This window comes from Convolutriloba macropyga, chromosome 11, assembly GCF_964194025.1.
Source record: "Convolutriloba macropyga chromosome 11, txConMacr16.3, whole genome shotgun sequence".
Taxonomy (NCBI): Eukaryota; Metazoa; Xenacoelomorpha; order Acoela; family Convolutidae; genus Convolutriloba; species Convolutriloba macropyga.
The window spans coordinates 37,775,103-37,790,976 of NC_134478.1; the positions used below are offsets into that span (position 1 = coordinate 37,775,103).

Genomic DNA, 15,874 nt, shown 5'->3' on the forward strand with positions numbered 1-15,874 from the left:
AAATTCTTTTCCCATATTTTTACCCCCCCCCCCTGAATTCAAGTTGTATAAAATAGTACAACAAGATGCTAAGAAATCTATTACATTCTTTAAGGTTTGTAGCAGAAAATAGTAAGTCAGAAGAATACAAGGGCTAGTAAGTCCATGAAAACTAGTGGAAAAATTGCAATTTGAGAAAAATAAAGTGCGAATTGAGTACTCCATTCAACCAACGCGTTAATTTGTATCCGCCTTGTTAATTTCCGAGGGACAGGGTTGGAGTGCGAATCATGTAAAAACTCGTTTCATGCAAAACGACAAATTTTTTTGACACGAAATAAAAAAAGTTACAGGAAATTGTATGGATCTCTTCCTATTGTGAAGAAATACGTACAACAGATGACAGACTGGAATTAAAAACTAATTAAGATTTGTGTGGATGGCATAGTGTGCACTGCTAAAAGGAATCCTCTAGAGTACCTTGAGTATGCAAATTCTCTTTGCAGAAATCTCAACAAAAATGACCTTAAGCGGATGCTTTTTGTTCAATACTTAAGTTTTTGACTAAAAAAAAGTGTGTGATATTCAAAACATTTTTTCAGCAGAAAAATTTTAATTTGCTTGCCCAACCTGAAATCATCTTTTGATAAAAATTTGAGATCAAATGTGGCGTATAGAGTTAGATAAAATGCATGCATTTCCACCTATATTGGACAAACCAGCCAACATGTTAACACTAGAAATTCGGAACATCAAAAGTAATTCCCCTGAGGGACAACACCTCGTTGAACGTTGTGTTACAGCACATAGTATTGAATGGGACATTCTCGATGCTTGTCGCGGGGCTAAAACACTAATGGCAAGTGAAGCGACAAAATGCTAAAAGGGCAACTAAAAACGCACGACGCCTACGGGGGTCCGGAATCGACATTGAATTGTTAGTTCAATTACAAAAATTTGACTTTTGAAACTCAAAAATTGTTCTAGTACATGTCGATTTGCCATTTTGTCAATCACAAAAAAAGGATAAAATAATGGGAATGGAAGTAAAATTTTCTTTACAGGAAATGAAAACAGAATGCCCAGGAAATTCAAAAACTACGGATTAAAGATCGGATAGGAAACCCGAGTGCCACGAAACTGATGCCTTAACTAACAGCAAGATTACTTTTAAAATGATAGGCCATTGTGTAAACGAATGTGGTGGCAGCTCATGGCTCAAAATTTGTGTGCAATTGATCAAAGCAATTTGCAACTGATAGCGGATCGGAAACCCGAGTGCCACGAAACAGAAGATTTAAATAAAAACGCGCTTAATTTTAAAACTAGAGGACATTTTGTTTCACCTTCAGTCTTTCGATTCTCGTGAAATTGGCTTCTACTACTCAACTCAACACTTCTTTTCTATATTACGTTCTTGAGATTCCGTAAATAGTATAAGCTTTCGAAGTTGTTCTGATCTGTCTCTTTTGAAGAAAAAGAAAAAAAATTTATTAGGACCGCTAAATTAGGGCAAAAAACTTAGCAAATTTTGCACCAATAGCTATAATGTTTTACTTAGCTTGTGGTGCTTAGGGTCCGTTGGTTGTTCATTAAGTTTGTTCTGCTTTTGGCTCTTTTTTCAGCAAAGAATCTTGAAGAACGCATTTTGACATGATTAAAGATTTCAAGGAGCAAAATCATCTTCAGGTTCTGTATATAAAGCAAAATTGTAGAGTGTGCATTGATTGTAACTGACTCGTTAATTTCCGAGGGAAAATAAGGATAAGTCGGTGAAAACTAGTGGACGTGTTGCAATTTGAGAAAAACAAAGTAGGAATCGATTATTCCATTGAAGCAACGCGTTGATTCGTAACGGACGCGTTAATTTGCGAAGGACAGGAATCGAGTGCGAATCATGTAGAAACTGGTCTCAGGCAAAATACCAAAGTATTTTCGACACGAAATATTGATAGGTGCAGGAAACTGTATGGATCTCTTCCTGTTGTGAAGAAAAACGTACAACAGATGAAAGACAGGAATTAAAAAACCATTAAGATGTATGTGGATGTCATAGTGTGCACTGTTAATGGGAGTCCTCTAGACCACTAGTACCTTGAATATGCGAAATCTCTTTGCAGAAGTCTCAACTTAATTGAGTTTAAACCGATGTTTTCTTGTTCAATACTTATTTTTTTGAGAGCAGACTGAAAAAATTGTGTGATATTCAGATCAATTTCACAACAAGAAAAATTAGAACTTTCTTACCCCCCCCCTGAATTTATCTTTTGATAAAAATTTGAGATCACATTTGGCGTAAAAAGTTAGATAAAATGCATGCACTTCCACCTATGTTTGACAAACCAGCCAGCATATTATGACTGGAAATTCGGAACTTCAAAAGTAGTTCCCCTGTTGGACAACACTTCGTTTATTGTTTTGGTACGGCGCTCAATATTGAATGGGACGTTCTCGATGCATGTCGCAGGCCTAAAACACTAATGACAAGTGAAGTGATCTGCATCAAAATGTTAAAAGGGCAACTAAAAACGCGCGAAAACTACGGGGGGCTGGCATCGACATTGTATTGTTAGTTCAAATGCAATAAGTTTGACTTTTGAAACTCAAAAATTGTTCTCGTACATGTCGATTTGACATTTTGTCAATCACAACAAAAGAAGGATAACAACAGATAGGAATGAAAATAAAAATGTTTTTTCAGGAAAAAAAACCGAGTGCCCGGGAAATTCAAAAACTACGGATTAAAGATCGGATAGGAAACCCGAGTGCCACGAAACTGATGCCTTAACTAACAGCAAGATTACTTTTAAAATGATAGGCCATTGTGTAAACGAATGTGGTGGCAGCTCATGGCTCAAAATTTGTGTGCAATTGATCAAAGCAATTTGCAACTGATAGCGGATCGGAAACCCGAGTGCCACGAAACAGAAGATTTAAATAAAAACGCGCTTAATTTTAAAACTAGAGGACATTTTGTTTCACCTTCAGTCTTTCGATTGTCGTGAAATTGGCTTCTACTACTCAACTCAACACTTCTTTTCTATATTACGTTCTTGAGATTCCGTAAATAGTATAAGCTTTCGAAGTTGTTCTGATCTGTCTCTTTTGAAGAAAAAGAAAAAAAATTTATTAGGACCGCTAAATTAGGGCAAAAAACTTAGCAAATTTTGCACCAATAGCTATAATGTTTTACTTAGCTTGTGGTGCTTAGGGTCCGTTGGTTGTTCATTAAGTTTGTTCTGCTTTTGGCTCTTTTTTCAGCAAAGAATCTTGAAGAACGCATTTTGACATGATTAAAGATTTCAAGGAGCAAAATCATCTTCAGGTTCTGTATATAAAGCAAAATTGTAGAGTGTGCATTGATTGTAACTGACTCGTTAATTTCCGAGGGAAAATAAGGATAAGTCGGTGAAAACTAGTGGACGTGTTGCAATTTGAGAAAAACAAAGTAGGAATCGATTATTCCATTGAAGCAACGCGTTGATTCGTAACGGACGCGTTAATTTGCGAAGGACAGGAATCGAGTGCGAATCATGTAGAAACTGGTCTCAGGCAAAATACTAAAGTATTTTCGACACGAAATATTGATAGGTGCAGGAAACTGTATGGATCTCTTCCTGTTGTGAAGAAAAACGTACAACAGATGAAAGACAGGAATTAAAAAACCATTAAGTTGTATGTGGATGTCATAGTGTGCACTGTTAATGGGAGTCCTCTAGACCACTAGTACCTTGAATATGCGAAATCTCTTTGCAGAAGTCTCAACTTAATTGAGTTTAAACCGATGTTTTCTTGTTCAATACTTATTTTTTTGAGAGCAGACTGAAAAAATTGTGTGATATTCAGATCAATTTCACAACAAGAAAAATTAGAACTTTCTTACCCCCCCCCCCCTGAATTTATCTTTTGATAAAAATTTGAGATCACATTTGGCGTAAAAAGTTAGATAAAATGCATGCACTTCCACCTATGTTTGACAAACCAGCCAGCATATTATGACTGGAAATTCGGAACTTCAAAAGTAGTTCCCCTGTTGGACAACACTTCGATTATTGTTTTGGTACGGCGCTCAATATTGAATGGGACGATCTCGATGCATGTCGCAGGCCTAAAACACTAATGACAAGTGAAGTGATCTGCATCAAAATGTTAAAAGGGCAACTAAAAACGCGCGAAAACTACGGGGGGCTGGCATCGACATTGTATTGTTAGTTCAAATGCAATAAGTTTGACTTTTGAAACTCAAAAATTGTTCTCGTACATGTCGATTTGACATTTTGTCAATCACAACAAAAGAAGGATAACAACAGATAGGAATGAAAATAAAAATGTTTTTTCAGGAAAAAAAACCGAGTGCCCGGGAAATTCAAAAACTTTGGGATAAAGATCGGATAGGAAACCCAAGTGCCACAAAACTGATGCTTAAAATAACAGCTGAATTACTTCTAAAATATTAGGCGAGCATGTAACAGAATGTTGTGTTACCTCACGGTGCAAAAAATTGATAAAAGTGTAATTGATCAAAGCAATGTGCTAGCGACAGCCAATAGGAAACACAAGTGCCTCAAAACTGAAGTTTTAACTAAAAACGCGTTTAATTATAAAATTGGAGGACATTTTGTTTCACTTCCAGTTCTTCGATTGTTGTCAAAGTAGCTTCTACTACTCAACACAAAACTGCATTTCTGTTTTAAGTTCTTGAGATTCCGTAAATAGTATAAATTTTCGAAGTTGTTCTGATCTGTCTCTTTTGAAGAATAGGAAAAATCTTTATTACAACCACTAAATTAAAGCAAAAAACTTAGCGGATAATGCGCCACTATCTTGGCATGTTTTATTTAGCTTGTGATGCTTAGATTGTGTTTCTAGAATGGTTGTTCATTAAGTTTGTTCTGCATTTGGCTCATTATTTTTCTGCAGAGCGCTTAAAGATTCTTGAAAAATGGATTTCGACATGATTAATGATTTCAAGGAGCAAAATCATCTTTAGGTTTTGCATATCAGGCAAAATTTTAGAGTGCGTTGATTGTAAATGACGCGTTAATTTCCAAGGGGAAATAAGAATAAGCCGGTATTGGATCTCTTTCTCTTGTGGATAAGGAAAAGGATAAATTGTATGGACCTCTTCCTTTTGTGAAGAAAAATGTACATCATAGGACACATAGGAATTAAAAACATTCAAGATTTATGTGGATGGCATGGTCTTCATGGTTAAAGGGAAACCTCTAAATTAAATTGAGTATGTGACTTCTCTTCGCAGAATTCTCGATATAAATGAGTCACTTCCACCTATGTTGGCCCAACCAGCCAATATTTTATTACTAGAATTTCGGAACTTCAAAGATAAACTCCTGTGGGAGAGCACCTCTTTGAATGTTATGATACAGCGCATAATATTGTATGGGACGTTCTCGGGGTTGAAAAACTAATGACAATTGAAGCGATCAACACCAAATTGTTAAAACCGCAACGCCCTACAAGTACGGGAGATTGGAATTGACATTGAAGTGTTAGTTCAAATGCAAAAACGTTGACTTTTGGTATTCAAAAAATTTTCTTGTACTCGTTGTTTTGAAATTTTGTCAATTTCAATAAAAGAAGAAACAACAACAGAAAGGAATGAAAGTAAAAATCTCTTTTCAGGAAAAGAAAACAGAAAACCCCTTGATTTTTAAGAACTTCGTTGTGAAGATCGGATTGGAAACCCGAGTGCCACGGTACTGAATCCTTTACTAATCGCGCTATTAATTTTAAATTTGTAGGCATACATGTAAGCGAAAGTTGTGGCTCATCAAGGCACCTAATTCGCTTGTAATTGATCAAAACAATGTGCCACTGATAGCCATTAAGAAACCCGAGTGCCAACAAACTGAAGTCTTATTTAATAGCGCCTTTTCTTTTAAAATTAGAGGACATTTTTGTAACAGTTTGTGTTCTTTGATTGATGTGAAAATGGCTTTGACTCAATGAAATACTGCTCTACTGTTTTATGTTCTGGAGAATACAGAAATAATCTACAAATCCTAAGTTGTTCTAATTTGTCTGTTATGAAGAAAACGCAAAAAAAATCTAATTAAGACCGCTTTTTAGAGCAGAAAATTTAGCAGATTTTTTGCCAACAGCTTGGCATGTTTTACTTAGCTTTGGCTGCTTCAGGAGTGTATTTATAACAATTGTGCATTAAAATAGGCCTGCTTTTGGCCAAAGGTAGAATCTTTTTGCAGAGGGCTTAGGGTTGATTGTAGAACGCATTACTACATGATTTAAATTGTCAATGAGGCAAATCATCTTCTGGTATATAAGGCTAAATTGTGGATGAAATCTTTTTAGAAATCCTTGCAGAAATCGATTGACGGAAGACAGGATGGAGGACAAAATTGTTGACATGAATGGAGTGTGCATAGATTGTAACCGACGCGATAACTTCTGAGTGAAATGGTTCGAGTACACAAACCGGCACACAAACCAACAGAGATACCTATCTACAAAACCGAGCACACACACAGAGACGCTTACACACCCGCACGCACGGATGTCTACGAAATACAACAAACACACATGAATACGTACAAACAAGCACATGCACGCACGCACACACTCCCCCTCTTACACACACTTAATTATATAATACATACAAACAAAAACGCGCAAAACAATCCTCCCCCAAACAAAAAAAACGCACAAACACATTATATATATATATATATATATATATATATATATATATATATATATACTGGTGCAGTCACACTAAATACTACATATACGCAGACTAAAAAGTACTCAGGCATGCACATACAATACAGAAACTTTTGGTCATAGTTTTCACTATGATTATATTTTTCAGTATTGAATGGCCTCTCCAAGTGAATAAGTGAACGCTTTTGGCTCAAAATCACCATAATTTTAGATTTTGGGTTCTCAGATTGATGCAATGTTTTAGCACCATTTCACTGATATCAATTTTTTTACTCATTAATGATGTGTATGTCAAAAAATTTCTATCCCCCAGAATTCAAGTTGTATAAAATAAAACAACAATATGCTAAGAAATCTACTAGATTCCTCACAGTTTGTGACAGAAAATAGTAAGTCAGAAGGTTAGAGGGACTAGAAAGTCGATGATAACCTGTGGAAGAGTTGCAATTTGAGAAAAACAAAGTGTCAATTGATTATTATATTGAACTGACGCGTTAATTTGCATCCAGCGCGTTATTTCCGAGGGACAGGATTTGAGTGCAAATAATGTAAAAACTGGTTTCTTGCAAAAATGCCAAGGTTTTTTTGACACGAATTATTCAAATATGCAAGAAATTGTATGGAGCTCTTTCCATTGTGAAAAAAAACGTACAACAGAGGACACACGTGGATTAAAAACATTCAAGATGTATGTAGATGGCATATTCTGCATTGTTATAGAAATCCTCTAGAGTACCTTGACTATGCGAGGTCTCTTCTCAGAGGTCTTAACTCAAATGAGTCTAAACTGACGTTTTTTTGTTCAATACATAATTTTTTGCAAGAACACTGAACAAATTGTTTGATATTCAAATCAATATTACAACAAGAAATTTTAGAACTAAATAGCCCACCCTGAATTTATCTTTTGATAAAAAATTGAAATCGCATGTGGCGTGAACGATTAGATGTAATGCATACACTTACACCTATAATTGCCAAACCAGCCAACATGTTAACACTAGAAATTGGAACACCAAAAGAAAGATTCCCCTATGGGACAACACCTCATTGAATGCTGTTGTACAGTGCATAATTTTGATTGGGACAATGTCGATGCTTGTCGCGGTGTAGTGAAGAAAAATGTAGAAGAGGACACATAGGAATTAAAATTATTCAAGATTATTTTGGAGGGCGTGGTCTGCACTTGTAAAAAGAAACCTCTAAATTACCTCTAGTATATGAATTTTCTTCGCAGAAGTCTCAAATTAAATGAGTCTAAACCGATAATTTTTGTTCAATTGTTAAATTTTTGAGAGCAGACTGAAAGTTGTGTGATATTCTAATCAAGTTCACAACAAGAAAATACAGAACGTTCTTATCCATCCTGAAATCATCTTTTGATGAAAACTTGAATGTTATATGGCGTATAGAGTTAGATAAAATGCATGCACTTCCACCTATGTTGGCCAAACCAGCCAATTTATTAGTACTAGAAATTCAGAACATCAAAAATATTCTCCTGTGGGATAGCACTTCGTTGATTGTTAATGCACAGCGCATAATATTGAATGAAACGTTCTCGATGCATGTTGCGAGGTGGAAACGCTAATGAAAATTGAAGCGATCGACATCAAATTGTTAAAACCGCAGCGACCGATACGTACCGGGGACTGGAATTGACATTGATGTGTTAGTTCAAACGCAAAAAATTTGACTTTTGAATTCAAAAAATGTTCTTGTACACGTTGTTTTGAAATTTTGTCAATCCCAATAAATGAAGAAACAACATCAGATAGGAATGAAAGTAAGGAATTCTTTTCAGGAATTGAAAAAAAACCCTAGAATTTCAAAAATTCCGGAGTGAAGATCGGATAGGAAACCCGAGTGCCACGAATCTGAATCCTTTACTAATAGTGCAATTAATTTTAAAATTGTAGACAAGCATATAAGCGAAAATTTTGGCTCATCGAGGCACTTAATTTGCGTGTAATTGATCATAGCAACATGCCACTGATAGCCGTTAAGAAATCCGAGTGCGACGAAACTCAAGTCTCATTTAATAGCGCGTTTGCTTTTAAAAATGGAGGACATTTTTGTATCGCTCTGATTTCTCTGGTTGTAGTGAAAGTGGCTTCTACTCAATTAAAAAAACTGCTTTACTGTCTTACGTTCTTGCTTTACTAATGCGTGAATAGTATAAAAATTCTCAGTTGTTGTGACCTGTCTCTTTTGAGGAAAATGAAAACAAAACTAATTATGACAGCTAATTTTAAGTAGAAAAGTTAGCAGATAATGAGCCAAGATCTTGGCAAGTTTTACTTAGCTAGTGCTGCTTCGGGTGTGTTTCTAGAACCTTTGTTTAATAAGTTAGGTCTGTCTTTGGCTCATTGTTTTTCGGCACAGGGCTTAAGGAACATTGAAGAGGGATACACATAATTGAAAAGGAAATCATCTTCTCGCCCTGTATATAAGGAAAAATTTTGGATCACATCTTTTGAAAAATCCTGGCAGAAAATAAAATGACGGAAGGGAAAACAAGACCCCTGACATGATGGGAATGTGCATTGATTGTAACTGACGCGTTAATTTCAGAGTGAAAGGATTCGAGTACACAAACCGGCACACAAACCAACAGAGATACCTATCTACAAAACCGAGCACACACAGAGAGACGCTTACACACCCGCACGCACGAATGCCTACGAAATACATCAAACACACATGAATACGTACACACATGCACATGCACGCACACACTCCCCCTCTTACACAAACACATAGAGATACATAACTACCAAGCCGAGCACACACAGAGAGACGCTTAAGCACACACACGGATGCCGGCGAGTTCTCACATACACACACATGATCACATACACACAAGCACATGCACTCGCACTCACACCCACCTCTCTTACACACACATACTTATATACATACAAATGCAGACGCGCAAAACTCCCCCTCCCCCAAAAAAAACACGCACAGAAATATAATATATATATATATATTAATATTAAATTCATATATATATATATATATGTATTTTTGTGGTGTTTTATGACAACAAAATTATTTCAGACCAAAATTTTAAAAATAAATCTGTCTGCTAAAATAAGAAACAATTGCTCAATTGTGATAAAAATTTAAAGAAATTGATAAAAACTTCTAAAGAAATATCTGAAAGAAATTGCAGCGATTGAATCAAAGTATCAGTCAAAAATAAAATCTATACTAGTGCAGTCTGAAATAATGAGCCCATTTTGGGGAAGCTCGTTTTTAATTTTTATGAAAGTTTTGAGTTCTCTTTACGCTGAGTGCAGAAAAAAAAAGAGAACTGATAATGTACAGATTAATTGTTGAAATTGGAACTTGGTAACTTGTTTTTCCTCTTTATGATACAAGTTTCTGTTTAAAAATACCGTCGGCCATTGACAGACGTCAGAAATTAATACGCACACGCTTACAAAAATACACAATTTCTCATTGAGATTCACGCTCTTTCGTACACAAACCAGCGCACAAACGCTCAGATATACATGCATACCCACCCGCTAGCACAAACATAGACGCTTACACACTTACCCAGGGACGCCAAAGAAATCACACACACACACACACACACACACACAAACACACATGAATACCTACACACATGCACATGCACGCACACACTCCCCCTCTTACACAAACACATAGAGATACATAACTACCAAGCCGAGCACACACAGAGAGACGCTTAAGCACACACACGGATACCGGCGAGTTCTCACATACACACACATGATCACATACACACAAGCACATGCACTCGCACTCACACCCACCTCTCTTACACACACATACTTATATACATACAAATGCAGACGCGCAAAACTCCCCCTCCCCCAAAAAAACACGCACAGAAATATAATATATTTATATATATATGTATATATATATATATATATATATATATATATATATATATATATTTATATTAAATTCATATATATATATATATATATGTATTTTTATATATTTTTAGATATATATATATATATATATATATACAGAAGGTAGAAGTTAAAAAAAGCAAAACATCATATTGGTGTATCGTCTAGATATAAAGATTTAGCGCAATTACATGTAACATTTTTTGTGGGTGTTTTATGACAACAAAATTATTTCAGACCAAAATTTTAAAAATAAATCTGTCTGCTAAAATAAGAAACAATTGCTCAATTGTGATAAAAATTTAAAGAAATTGATAAAAACTTCTAAAGAAATATCTGAAAGAAATTGCAGCGATTCAATCAAAGTATCAGTCAAAAATAAAATCTATACTAGTGCAGTCTGAAATAATGAGCCCATTTTGGGGAAGCTCGTTTTTAATTTTTATGAAAGTTCTCTTTACGCTGAGTGCAGAAAAAAAGAGAACTGATAATGTACAGATTAATTGTTAAAATTGAAACTTGGTAACTTGTTTTTCCTCTTTTTGATACAAGTTTCTGTTTAAAAATACCGTCGGCCATTGACAGACGTCAGAAATTAGTACGCACACGCTTACAAAAATACACGATATCTCATTGAGATTCACGCTCTTTCGTACACAAACCAGCGCACAAACGCTCAGATATACATGCATACCCACCCGCTAGCACAAACATAGACGCTTACACACTTACCCAGGGACGCCAAAGAAATCACACACACACACACACACACACACACACACACAAACACACGAATGCATACACACATGCACATACACATACACCCATTTCCTCTTACCCACTTATACCTATATACATACAAACGCACACGCGCAAATTGTCATCCCCCTCCACCCCCCAAAAAACCACGCACACACACTTATATATATATATATATATATATATATATATATGTATATATATATATATATTTACTGGTGCAGACACACGCAATCCTACACATACTAAGACCAAAAATAAAGAAGAATTCAGGCTTGCACGATCATGCAAACATCACACACAAAAATGTGGCCATAGATTTCACTATGATTATTTTTTTCAGTGTTCAATATCTGCTCCACGAGAATAAGTGAACGCTCTTGACTCGATATAGCCAGAATTTTAGAGGCTGGATTCCCAGATTGATGCATTGTATTGGCATCATTTCATTGATATCAAATTTTATTAATGATATATATTGACAACTACAGAGTTGTTAAAAAAAATTCTCGGCCAGTTTCTACCTCCCAGAAATCAGTTTGTATAAAATAGTACCAAAAGATGCTAAAAAATCTAATAAAATCCTTACAGTTTGTGACAGAGGCTAGTAAATCAGAAGGCTACAGGGGCTAGTAAGTTGGTGAAAACCAGTGAACGATTTGCAATCTGAGTAAAACAAAATGGTAATCGATTGTTCCATTGAGCCGACGCGTTAATTTCCAAGGGGAACGATTCGAGTTGGAATCATGTAAAACTGGCTACATGAAAATAGCCAAAGTATTTATGACACAGAGTATAAAAACATGTAGGATTTTTCTGTTGGATCTGTTCATACTGTGCAGAAAAACATACAAAAGAGGACACACAGGAATAGGAAAAATTCGAGATGTATTTTGATGGCATAGTCTCCACTGTTAAGGAGAATCCACTAGAGTATTTTGATTATGCGAGTTGTCTTAACAAAAATTTCAACTTAAATGAACCTAAACCGATGTTTTTTCGTTCAATACTTAAACCTTAGCAAGCAGACCCTGATTTCATCTTTTGATAAAAATTTGAAAAGTTTTGTGGCGTTTAGAGTTAGGTATAATGCATGCACTTCCACATATGTTTGCCAAAACAGCCAACATGTAAACACTAGAAATTCGGAACATCAAAAAAAAAATTCTACAAAGGGAAAGCACGGCGTTGAATGTTATGGTACAGCGCATAATATTGAATGGGACGTTATCGATGCAAGTTGCGGGTTTGAAAAACTAAAGAAAATTGAAGCAATCTACATCAAATTGTTAAAACCACAACGCGCGACAAACACGGGGTACTGAATTGACATTGAAGTGTTAGTCCAAATGGAAAAAAAAATTGACTTTTGAAACTAACAATAATAATAAAAATAATATTTATTGTTCCTGCGTAATCACAGCGGAAGAGCAGTAGGCCACAGCAGCCTGCGTTCAGCTATCCTTTTTCTCATTATTCGCCACTTTTCCGACTGATCCTTTTATGACCTGGATTGCTTTTTTGGTGACTATAGCCACTTTTTTAGCACCATCATTGATTTTTGGTGAGTATAGCCACTTTTTCGGTACCATCATTGCAGCCAACATTGGTCAAGCTATGGCCAACCTGAAGGTGTGCTTATGTAAGAGCTCATCTTCACACAGACTGCTTGGCGGAGGCAGGTGGCTGAACTCTCAATCATATGCGCGTGAACTACACAACTTACCTTTTGTCAATCACGCCCTTGAAATTAAAAATGTGCTGTTACATGCTAAATCAAAACTTTGTCAAACCCAAGATGTCAAAGATAGCAACAAATAGGAATAAAAAAATTTATTTTCAGGAATTGAAAACAAATTACTCGGGAATTTCAAAAACTGCGGGATAAAAATCGTTAGTTTCTGGTTATAGATTAATACCCGAGAATGACTGTATATAGATTAATACCCGGGATTTTCAATAACTCCGAAATAAAGATCGTAAATTACTGCTAAAGATTGTAAAGATGTGTATATGTTTGGAGGTGAATGAATTTAAAAATTGGTTGTTAGTTCTATTCATTTCGTAAAGTTAAATAGATATGGACAATGAAGTGTATATATACTTGGTTCATAATTTTATTCGATCTGTTTTGTTCTTGATTAGGGAATTTAGCAGAATTTGCGCCAATAACTTGGCCAGTCTTATCTATTTTGTGCTGTTTTGGGTGTGTTTCCAGAACGTTTCTTCACTAATTTGGGCCTGTTTTTGGCATTAGTTTTCTGCAGAGCGCATAAAGAAAATTAAAGAACGCATTTAGACATGTTTGAAAATTCCAAAGTTTGGAATCATTTTCTGGCCCCGTCAATTAGGAACCTTGATCACAGCCTAATTGTTTTGATATAAAGAACCTTGAACACCGCCTAATTGTAGTGATAAACTTATTATATAGAGAAGGCTGAACAAAGATTCGCGATTCCAAAAAGTCAATCCAAGCTGCGGATGAAAGCTGCACTGGTGACGGCTGTCACTGAAATAGATGCTTTGTCTGGTCCAGAATCTGGCTCCAAGAACGCATGCCCAAGCACTTCCTGGCCCGGCCATTCTTTTTGCGGATTTTGTGCTCACGACAAGATCTCAGAGAGGAGCAGTGCCCCCTTACTAGAGGGACAACCAATTTTTGAGACAGATGAAATTCAGCAATATGGGAGGCGAGACAATGTGAGGATTGTTGGGCTGGATGAGGTTGGTAGCATCAAGAATCCATACAAGGAAGTGATCAAGACGACAAGTTACTGTCGGGTAAGCTTGTAAAAGGACGACATCACTGTATGTCAGCGGCTCCGATTCAGAAATGGCTGTAAGCGAACTTTGATTGCTCGTTTTGTTCAAAAAGAGAAGAAAACAGAATTGATGCGGAAAAAATAAGCTGAAATCGCAATTAGCTAAAACTAATCTCAATGATCATTTGACACCATTGCGTTCCAGAACACTGTTTTATTTATGCAGAGATCCTATCATCAAATCTGTCCAGTCGCTGAATGAAATTTTTTTTATAAATTGCAAATGATTCAAGAACTGTGGTAACCACGTTGTATGATGTTCGTAAAGCGTTTCCCAACATTTTCGAAAGTGCTTTGAACGTTAGCAAACATTAGAGCACTTGTATATATGTACATCAATCTATTAAAGCTGGAGTATTTGACACAGATTTTGAAAACATTTTACTGCTGAAATATACGATTCTTTTGAAAACAATCGTTGTCGTGGGCTGTGTTCATAATTCCCCATCCAAATTAAAGACAAATTCATTATGGACCTTGATAATTTCTGGAAGTCTAATCGGGAAAATTGATAGTATATATTTAGTGCACGATATGAACATAGATCTACCTAAGCAAGGGAGACTAAATGATAAGTACACGAATGTTCTGATAAACCACGGTATGGAACGAATCATTGCAGAAGCAAGCCGGATCGCTGAGAGATCATCTACCCTGACTGATCGTATAATATGTAAAAGAAATATGTTTCGGAATAGCGAAGTTAATCTAATTACTAAAACCGATCACTACGCTACATCCTTTCCCTCGCCCAATGAAGTTTACAGCAATCAACCCAGCGTGCGAAAGCAACGCAGTAGTTTTTTTCACTTTGAAGCTGATCATAGCAGAAGGTTGCTTGATCTCGATTCACAGCTTTCTAGTATAGAGTATTGTGATGTGCAAAATTTTGAATTGGAAATTTTCAATAATGGTCATGTATCTGTCATTAAGAGTTGCGCAACAAAATAAAGACGATGGTTTCTCGTAGTAAAGAAGTACCCTGGTTTGATGAGGAAGACCAGCGAGCAATAAAAAAAGGGAATTGTAAATTCTAAAAGTCAAGAAAGCATTCAAAATTCCATGTGGACTTCAAATTGGCCAGGAAAGTGGTCAACAGGCTAGTCACCAATAAAAAAAACTAGTATTATAACAATAAGTTTCTGCGTACAATTTGAACAAAAAGCAATATCTTCAGAGATATCAACGAAATATTCAGTTATCGGGTAGCGGGCAAATGAATCTCACGTTGATGATGAATCAAAGTTGGCGCTACTGTTGATCATAGTTGATTTGTTCAATGAGTTCATTACGATCATTGCTGGCAATAATCAAGGAAAATGTTATCAGAGTTGGAGGAAATTCAGTTTTTTCACCAGCCGTAAAGTGATTTTTTTTCCATTTGGTGATGAAAAAGTAGAGAAAATGTTTACCGCACTTAACCTTAAAAAATGAACTAGACTCGATGGTATCTCTGTGAAAAAACTGAAATCTATTCTTCTGGTTATTTTGCCACACTTAACTGCAGCTCTAAACACTTCCGAGGAATTTTTCCCAATTTTCTCAGAAATGCACGCCTAATTCCGCTTTTCAAAAAAAGTTCAATATATGAGGTGAGCAATTATTATCCAATATCAATCTTGAGTGTTGTTAGCAAAGTCTTCGAACGAGCCATGTATACAAGATTGTATAGCTTTATGATTAAACGATTCAATGAAA

The 15,874-nt window shown here is 35.8% G+C and overlaps 1 protein-coding gene across 1 annotated transcript in view; it reads left to right on the plus strand.

Moving 5' to 3' along the window:
• The window catches only part of LOC142349643 (voltage-dependent calcium channel subunit alpha-2/delta-1-like), a 261,704-nt gene that overhangs the window by 64,579 nt on the left and 181,251 nt on the right, over positions 1 to 15,874 (plus strand). The gene's annotated exons all lie outside the window — the stretch shown is intronic.